Raw genomic sequence first — 10460 nt, 5'->3', positions numbered from 1 at the left:
AGGAGAAGGAGAAAAGAAGGAGAAGGAGAAGGAGAAGGAGAAGGAGAAGGAGAAGGAGAAGGAGAAGGAGAAGGAGAAGAAGAAGAAGAATCCAGGTTCAGGAATAGGATTAGGGTTCCCAAGAGCTTCTTCCAGATGAGAAAGTCCAGAAAGAGAGACTGGGAAGAATTATGGGGAGAATAGAGACCTTTACGCACCTTGGTTTGCACTGGATAGAGAATGTGAGAACTGGGATTGGATCTCCACAGGGCTGTCTGTCAATGTCTTAGGCCTGTACAGAGATAAGGCTACACATAGCTCTTCCTAAATTAGACATGAACGTCTTCTGCCTATGCCCTTTTATTGTAGAATTTACACTGGAGGGAATTTATGATAGGCAAGTACATACTAATACCAGTCAGCAGTTATTTCTGCTGGTTTTGTAAATATTCTTTTTCTACATTACTCTCATGGTCACTTGCAGACGACTTAATGGCTTGAATGACTTACAGGCTTTGAATACTTTATTTTTACTGTATGCTTTGCTAAAAAGGTCACATTGTGGCTATCCTGTGAACCTACACCCAAAGAAACCACTTTAAGTTGATAACAATATAATTTGATTGCATATGATGACTGTACAATTTTATGTAATTATCTTCATTTAAAGGTACTTTTTTATTTTTATGTGTATGGGTATATTTGGATATGTATGTCTGTGCAACATAAGTTGTGCCTAATGCCCACAAAGGCCAGAAGAGGCCATCAATACTGGAACTTCAATTAAGAGACTGTTGTATGTTGCTGTGTGGGTGCTGAGACCTGAACTCAGGTTCTCTGGAATACCATTGAGTTCTCTTAACCACTGAGCCATCTCTCCAGCCTGACTTTTTTTGGCTTTTTTTTTTTGCATCAGAACTTATATAATTTTGAATTTATATAATTTGGTTGTTCATTGTTAACAGTAAATTTGTTCAGAACCCATGCACTATGTAAGAAAAAAATCCCCTACATATTAAGATTACAGTCCCATTGTGTCCTGAATATTGCTTTACAAGTTATCATCACTGACCTCCGTGTTATTCATTAGGACATTGATCTGTCATTTTAAAGGAGCCTAGCAAATGCTCATAAGTTGTCAGCAGGGACAATGAGCTCCACAAACTTTTCTCCTAGGGATTATCACTGAACACATCCAAGTGCTCACTGCCTGCATTGCATCTGCTCATCCTGAATCCCATAAAAACCTGGCTCAGATCCCAGATCTACCTCAACCAGCTGTGCAACCCAACCAGATCNTCAGGCTTTCCAAAAGATGCTTCTGTCCTANACTAGTAACCAAGTATCTTCTTCAGGGATGGAGACATCAATGCCACTGAGGTTTGTGTCTGCTAACATGAACTGTCCACAAATCCATGTCTCCTCAGATGCTGGAGTGTCNACCTACATGTATGAGTTTCAGTATCGCCCAAGCTTCGTGTCTGACAAGAGACCCCCAGACGGTTCAGGGAGATCATGGAGATGAAATCTTCTCTGTATTTGGGACTCCATTTTTAAAAGGTATTGGCTCTTGGCCNGGTGTGATCTGGGAGTCAGGAGGACTGGGTTCTGCTGCCTTGGCTTAGGGGGTCTTCAGTAAGTTTCTCCTTTTCTCCTAATGTTTGTTTCCTGGCATTCTATAGCAGAACTGAACTTCATTAGGCAGTCCTCAAACTTTCTCATATTCTGTCACACATAAAGATAGAGCATGTGTCCCCAGCCACAGTCATTCTCAGAATCATGACCTTGGACATCAATAAGAGAGGTGATTAAACCACCCACAAGGCAACAATCTAGGTCTAGATTACAACAATTTAATTTCTGTTTTATTGATCAAACACTTTTTCCTCCTATATTATATCCTTATTTCAGTATCCCTTCCCTTAATCCTCCCAGTTCCTCCCCACCTCTTCTCCCATGTGGCTTCACCCCTTTCTGTCTCTCATTAGAAAACAAACAGGCTTCTAAGGAATAATACTAAAATGAATAATGTAAAAAGTAACCCATTGGAAAATGACAAAACAAGCAGAAGGAAATGAGCCCAAGAGAAGGAACAAGAAACAGAGACCCACTCACTTGCAAACACAAGAATCCCCTTAGAACACTGAATTAAAAGCCATCATATATGTGCCAAGGATCTGTAGGGTAAAAGATAAAAGAAAAGATACGTATCAATACAATTAAATTAAATTTTAAATTAAATTTTATTTTTAAATAGAGGAAAAGCCCTAAACTCTATTAGATGACAAGGACCCTCCAGAGCTGTCATTGAGTTTATTTCCTCTTGGCCATCTTCTGCTGGGCATTCAGCCTACCCTTAAGAGTAGTTTGTTTCCTCGGTGAGACTCCCTTGGAGGAAATTAAATTTTCGTTTGCAAGTGGTTATCAACTGAAGATGGCTTCTGGGTTAAGGATGGGGACATGTGTCCACTTTCTCAGCTCTAGGACGCCATCTGGTGGAGAGTTGTGAAGGCTCTGTGCATTCTGCCTCAGTCTCTGAGAGTTCATGTGTGTCCACATTCTGTGGATTAGAGGACCTTGGTTCCTTAGTGTCCTCCATGCCCTCTGGCTCTTGTGTTCTTTCTACATCCTCCTCCATAGAGTTCTCTGAATCCTAAGCAGAGGGATTTGATGGAGAAAACTCATTTAGTGCTGATTATTCCAGAACATTCTCTGCCTAATATCTGGCTGTGTGTCTCTGTATTCCAATCTTCTGCAGGAGGAAGTTTCTTTGATGGTGACTTGTAAGAAACTGATCTATGAGAATACTAAACAGTAGTATTTGTCTTTTCCCGGGTCCCTGGGCTATCTAGCCTCTGGTTCTTCATTATTCTAGCAGTGTCATGCCTGGTTTCCTTCATCTTATGGAGTGGAACTTAAGTCAAATCAGATATTGGTTGGTTGCCCCCACAAGCTTTGTGACATCTAGCAGACAGGGCGCCATTGTAGATCAAAGGGTTTCTAACTGACTTGGTGTTTGTGTTGCTCTTTGGGAGTGCATAGAATACCTTCTTGTACCAAAGACACTAGAGTATAGTGGTTAAGGCTCTCTGTAGGCACCACCTTGACATCTCCGTGGTCAATGAGTTGTAATAAGTACTGTCTTTAGCAATGGTTCCTCCCATTAGCCTGTGGAGAGCAACCTACAGTCTTGACAAGAGCCTGGTCTGTTTTGTGTTTCCCACAAAACCCCTTAGGCAAACATCTCAATTAGATGCAACCCAGTCCCACTATTGGACGCTTCTTTTAGTGACAAGAGATGCCCAGTTTGTCCCGCGCTGTGAATTATCATCAATTTTATTTGGATTGACTTCCTATATGCATACATTTTAGGGAGCTTCTACTGTATTAGGTTTCTATACTATGCTTAAGTGGCCCTTAATGTCTCTCCCCACATTCCCTTCCTCAGGCTCCTCTTACCTCCCTCTTTTCACTTGATCCTTCTATTCCAACCCTCCTACTCATCCTCATCTTTCCTTAACTGTCTAATCTATTTCCATTTCCTAGGGAAATTGCCTGGCTTCTTCACTGGAGATCTCTGATATACTTAATGAAACAATATTACATTTTTTGTTTTTATGTGTATGTGTGTTGTGTGTTTCTGCATGCGCAGAAACACTCTGGACTGGGTTCATACTGAAGGGCTTGAACATCCTAAAAGAGAATAGGATGCGAAAGGAAAATGAATGCCCTGTTGATTCACTGATCAGAGCTCCCTCGTTTTAATAATCGGACTTGCTTAAGTACAAGGAAAGATTCCCAGCCCGCCCTTGAGTTCCTTTGAAGCTGCTGTGGTGGTCCGATCATAAGCAGAGATGAGTATCTGGTAGGCGGTCCGAGGACGCTGCATTCTGGGAGATCTGGGGAGGTCTTCTCAGTAGCGATTCTGTGCGCCAGTAGGGGGCGCAATATAATGTTTAGAGGGAGAGTGATTAGTGGAGGTGGGAGACCCAAACAGTGTGTGGGTTTCTGTGTGTGTGTGTGTGTGTGTGTGTGTGTTTGTGTGTGAGTATATGTGTGTATGTATGTGTGCGTCATATGATGTGTTACTGTGTGTATGTGCATATATTATATATGTGTATTTGTGTATGTATGTATGTATGTATGTATGTATGTATGTATGTATGTAGCTGTTGTAGAGATTAGAGAACAACTTGTGGGAATACTTCCTTACCTTCTACTATGAGTCCCAGAACTATAACTCAGATCCTCATGTTGCAAGTGTGGCAAGTGCCTTGACCCTGTTAGCCATCTCTCCAGCCTAACAATGTGCTATATAAAGAAATCCTCTCACAGATGTATTTAGCGTCTTAACTCTCAGCATCTGCATAGGCTCATATGGGCATTTCTTAGCTTGACTACTCCTTAGTCCTTTGTAGTTTTGATATTTTTTATAGTTTATTGATAACAATACTGAGTGTAAGTGACTAAAAAGACCCAGAAGATCCAAAACAAAGGCCATTCCAGAATGTGACATTTTCACCCTGAGGAAGGAGGGGAAGGCAGATGAACTTGGACAACAAAGGAGCAGACTCACAATGCATGCACACATTCCCACTTCTGGGTCACAGATCTGTCTCTCCCCTTGACCCCTGAATGTGCAGAATGACCAGTCAGGTTCTTCTCACACTGGAGCATCTGACTGCATGATTAAGGAGTGAGCATCTCCTTCTGCCTTTCTAACAATCTCCCAGAAGTAACTACATCTGGTTCACACTTCCAGTAGCAAAACATTTTTTCCCTTCTCCACAGATGGCGCCACAGAAGAGGAGACCAGCCTCAGCAAGATGGTGTTGAAATTCTAGGCCAATTTTGCTCGAAATGGGTGAGGCTTATGACAAGAATGAAAACAGTGGATAGGGTGTGGCTGGGCATATCTTTTAGGAAAGATGACTTCTGAAATCTGAGTGATAAAAGCCCTGACCATTCTGTGGAACCTTATTGCTCTATAGTGAGAGTTTTCTAGAGTCAGATGGGCTGTTCCAAAAGTTGTAAGCTCTCTGTGGAGGTTTTCAGCCTCACTACTGAGATAAGCCAGGGATCCGTTCAGACCTCAGAGGGATGGAGGGCCACAGAGCAGTCTTGAGGAATTCTATTTGATTCTGTTCCCAGGAACCCTAATGGGGAAGGGCTGCCTCACTGGCCAGAGTATGATGAGAAGGGAGGGTATCTACAGATTGGAGCCACCATCCAGCAAGCCCAGAGATTGAAAGCAGAGGAAGTGGCTTTCTGGACAGAGCTCCTGGCTAAGAATCCACCTGGGATAGACCACACTGAACACACAGAACAAAAATGAATGAGAGGCTGACAGCCTTAGGACCAGAGGAGTGAAGATTCGACTATTCCTCAAAGTTTGACTACTCACCAAAGATGCTTCTTACAGAGGAAACTACACAATAGTACGGGATCACAGCTTGAAAATAAATTTCCTTTTAGAAATCAAATTAGGGATTGTGTCTTGAGCTGAAAATGAACCAGTCCTCATGAGTGTGTGAATAGGAGGATGAAGAGACATGCTGGCACAGAAAGACACCTTTTCAGGGGGAGATCTGGGGAATGGTTGCTGGAATCTGAGGGACGATAGCTGATTGGAGGAAAGGTCGGACAGGATTATTACCTTATGATTCACATCCACATAGACAATACTTTCACACTGCCATGCTAATCACCACTGTGGGCAAGTGTGTGAGCCAAATCCCCTGGTAATTATAAAAAGGGGGCCCCTGGGGAAGAGGGGGAAGGGTTAGGCCCACACCCCACCAGAGTTCCACCTATTCCCTGGTCAATCAGCCATGGGAGAGCTGCCAACTACCTTCCACTCATCCCTGGGTGGGCATTCCTCTATCTCACTCTTCAGGGAATGGCCAAGGGGCAGCCCTACCTGGGATTCCCAGAGCTACCTTGCTAAGGCCCCGAGGTTATAGGAGAGAGGGATGAGGAAAGAGGCTCCCAACAATGAAAAGTGTGTGTGAAGCCTTGATGAGCAGAGACTCTATGGTTTTAGAGCTTTATTATAGAAATGCAGGGAGAAAGAGAGAAGGTAGAAAGAGAGAAAGGGGGAAGGCTAGAGAAAAAGAGAGTAAGAGGGAGATAGGAGAGGAGAGAAGACAAAGAGAGAGGAGAGAGGTGAGAGTGAGGGGTAAGAAGCAAGAGAGAGACAAGTAAGAGAGTGAGATGAAGCTGAACAGCCCTTTTTATGGACTTTACTGTTGCTAGGTAACTGGAGAGGAGTTTAGCCTAAAGGTCAGAAGTTTGGGCCATTGTCTGTGACTTCTAGCCATGCTTCTCTTGTGGGGGCTGTGGGGGGGGGCAGTAACTTAGGAAGGAGCCAGAGTTCCAAGAGCATAAGTGAACGCCTACCGTGTCATGAGGGTGAATTATCACCATTCCTGGGGTTCAAACCTCAGCTCAACTGGAGACCAGCTTGTCCGTGCAGAACCCAATGCCCCACATTTGCACTCATCACAGACTTCTCCACTCATGTCAGCCAGGTGTCCATGAGTAAGAATGACAGCAGATAGCAGGGCTGGACAAAGCCTGTCTCTGAGTGTCCAGACACACGATACTGCACAAACTCTTTTACATGAAGAAACAAAATCCCACTACCTCTGCAAAAATAACATGGGAGCCTCTCTTCCCAGAGCTCTTGTGAGGAACTATTGAGGCCAGGCAAACAGAGCTTTGATATTCTACTTCCCCTAAGCCGAGTGCAGGACACAGTCCTGGGTGAAGGTACTAGGGATTTTTTTGGTACCTGGGAGAGGTGGGATAACTAAGAAGATCCCAATTCCAAGACTGGGGACACGAGCTCTCACTAAGGTTAGGATTAGATCAGAGCTACAGAGAGAGCTCCCAGAACCTGCCACTTCATCAGCAGATACAAGGTACCATCTACCAGAAGTCTACTTGTAGTGGAAAGTGAGGTATGAAAAGAGACTTTCTGTGAGAGTCAGGTGAACAGAGTAGAAGGACCTGGAAAAATAGGACAAAGATGGGAGAGAATAACTTATAGTAATGAGCAATTTTTCAGCTTCCTGTAATTGATACAACTCTGCTTGAAAATACAATGTATCATATCGAAATATTTGAATATTGCATACCAAACACAACTCCTAAATTTTTTTGCAGTGCCAGGCATTAAATTTTTTAAAGAAGAGGTTACATAGTAATTAATTGCTGGAAATAAAATGATCTCACTTTCAAAGAAAGCTAACATGGAATTTAGACAAAATGCCTTTTGTATTGTGTTTTTAGCTATGCTAAGTTCAGCAATCTACTGCCTCACACGTCAAGAAAGTGATGGGAGCCTCCCTGGGGTCTAGAGATTAGTTTCAGGTTCATGGACCCATGTCCATTTTGTCCATCACATTTCTATTTCCTTGTTTACAATGTAATTTCTGCCCACAATGTATCCAGACTTGCTCACCTCTCTGCCATCAGCAATTCTATAGGTAACTATTTCTTCAGTGCTAGTGGGTAGTTCTCATTGGCATGAGACAGAGTCAAGGACTCAGACTTTCTGGTCTTCAAGCCTGCCGGTGTCATATTTCAATATCTGGCCTCACAGCCTGTCCTGGTCTGCCTGTGCTCCTTATCCACAACCTGTGAGGTCCTGCTTCTCTCTGCCTGTGGTTTGTGCAGCCCTTGGTCTGTATTCAATCACATCAAATCTAACTTTTTTAAATAGATCATTTCAGGGATGAGAGAAATGGCTCAGCACTTAACTTCAGCTCTAGACAATCCCCCATCTTCTTCCAACTTCTTTGGATACACACACACACACACACACACACACACACACACGCACACGCACACGCACACGCACATGACAAATATACATGTTTACATGACAAATACACACATGCATATACATGTTTTTAAATATTTTTAAATTGCTCATTTCACATACCTATAAATACATATGGTTATATATGCTGCATTTGAGAGTTCTTATTTGCTAACATGCACACGTAATGCCCTGGTCAACATTCATGAGACTGCTATGTTCACTTGAACATCTGCACAGAGGAGGGGAAAGTCAAAAGGAAGTCTGGACTCATGTGGCTCCAGCATTTTCATTTGAAATAAAACTTTATCTTCTTCTCTGACCTTTCAGACTTCCATGCATGCTCTTTGGGTCCAACCAATGCTACTTCCGTGATATTTTCTTTTTAAGTGTCTGGCTGGCTGGCTGGCTCTCTGTTTATTTGTTTGTTTGTTTGTTTTTCCATTTAAGATGCTTTCCATCATAGTGATGCTGGCATATCTATTGTCTCCAAGCACAGGTGGCTGTGAGGAGCTTTATGGAGAAAGCCCATGTGATAAATGGATTTCTTCCAGGTGTGATGATGAGAACACCATCATGATGCTTTTGACATAAAGTCAGTGTTGATGAATTAGCAAGTTAGTACTTCCAAAGAGAGAGAAAGAGAGACTTCCCTAGCTGTAAGGGAGGCCATGCTGGAGAATGACAGTGTGTTACTTCTAGTGTGTGACAGCTTTGCCTGAAGGATTGAGAAGCAGCTAGTTAGATTCATGGGATGATGCACTTCAAAAATCATAACTAACAGCATCATTATAAAATTGGGGAAACTGAGTGTTTTGTTTTAAATGGGGAAACGTTAGGCTTTCCCAAATGGTGTTCTACTATGCTCTTGTGATCCAACAGTGTATGTTGAGTCCTAGTGTAGTTTTTTTTTTTTTTTTTTTTTGTACTTTACTGCTGGTGGCTCTGGATCTCCCTACTCCCTCATTTCTTTCATGCTTCTCTAGAAAATTTAGTGAGCAAGAGCAGGACTGGTTCTTATTTTTGTGCCAGCAGAATATGCAGACACTCTCTCCTTAACCACACAGTATACTCTGAGCAGTGTCATTTCCAGACATGGTAGACCTGGTTTGTAGGTCATCTCTGTGGCTCACAAAGCTCAAGAGTGCATGTAAGAAAACTTCTTACAGTATTTTTTGGAAAAGCATGCATGTGTAAGGGTGTGTGTGTGTGTGTGTGTGTGTGTGTGTGTCTGTGTCTGTGTCTGTGTCTGTGTCTGTGTGTCTATGTCTCTCTCTCTGTGTCTGTATCTCTATGTGTGTAAGTGTCTGTGTGTGTCTGTGTGTCTATGTGTATATGTCTTTGTTTGTCTATATCTGAGTCTGTGTGTCTGTGTATCTGTATTTGTGTTGATTGTAGATCAATGATACTTTCTAAGGCCATGTAAATACAAGTACACAGAGGTCTAGATAAGTTAAAAGTAAAAGGATGGCACCAGACATAACATACAGATACTCAAAAGGAAATTGAGGTCTCAACATTAATAGTGAATAAATTGATAGAGTAGAGAAAAAGTAGGAGCTTTAATTATGTCTAAAGGGTCAACTTTCCAGCAAAACATGACAATCCTTAATTCATAGACAGCTAACAACAAAGTCACATATACTCAACAGGATATTGATTCCCAGAAAGCAGGCCTTAACACAGGTTTGAGAGCAGTTTGCATGGAGGATGGTGTTACCAGAGAGCACTGTGGGTAACTGAGGAAGGGGAAGGGAATGCTGGTGGTGACTGCACTGTGTGCTATTTTACCTGACACATTTTAATTCCTTAATAATTACCCATGGTTCATCCAAGGCTATAGGCATAATTCCAAGAGCAGGTTAATAAATGTTTCTGCTCAGTTATTATTTAACATCTAGTATCTGTTCTTTTTGATATTTGCTTTTGTGGCTACTATAAGGATTATAAATATAGATTTTGATTATATTCATATATTTTGTAGTAATATGACATTGATAGTAAAGATCAAATGAAAGGAAAGAAGAAAGATAGTCATAAAAAATATCTCACTATATTCTATTCCTCCCCAAACATTGAATTGTTCATGTACCAACTTATATCTTCCTTACTGTCTTCATCAGGATTTTATTGCTTTGAAAAGATACCATGACCAAGGCAACTCTTATAAAAGACAGTATTTAATTGGTGCTGGCTTACAGGTTCACAGGTTCAGTTCACCATCATCATCATGGCAGGAAGCATGTCAGCATCCAGGCAGGCATGGCACTGGAGGAGCTGAGAGTTCTACATCTTGTTCCAAAGACAGACTGGAGAAGACTATCTTCCAGGAAGCTAGGAGGAGGGTCTCAAAGCCCATCCCTACAGTGACATACTTCCTCCAAAAATGCCACACTTCATAGTGCAAATGCCTGGACTAAGCATAGTCAAACTACCATATTAATGAAGTTTTATTACAATCAATTTGATTCTAGTTCTTATAGTAAATATGTGAATGGTTTATACACCAAATTTATATTAGACCATTTGGGTTTGTTTGTATAGTAATTTCTGAGCCATATCTTTTATTTCTGTCCATGTTTTTATTTTCTTCTTACTCCTTAACACAGTTTTATTTATTTCAGTTTGAAAAGCTCCTTTAGAAGCCTTTAGATCA

At 41.8% G+C, this 10460-nt stretch overlaps 1 pseudogene; it reads left to right on the top strand.

Moving 5' to 3' along the window:
* Positions 1-5314, top strand: part of LOC110337801 — a 19666-nt pseudogene extending 14352 nt beyond the window's left edge.
* The last annotated feature ends 5146 nt before the right edge of the window (positions 5315-10460 follow it).

Source organism: Mus pahari, chromosome 20, assembly GCF_900095145.1.
Source record: "Mus pahari chromosome 20, PAHARI_EIJ_v1.1, whole genome shotgun sequence".
Lineage (NCBI taxonomy): Eukaryota > Metazoa > Chordata > Mammalia > Rodentia > Muridae > Mus > Mus pahari.
Note: the sequence above shows the minus strand (reverse complement) of the source record. Positions and strands in the feature narration are given on the sequence as shown.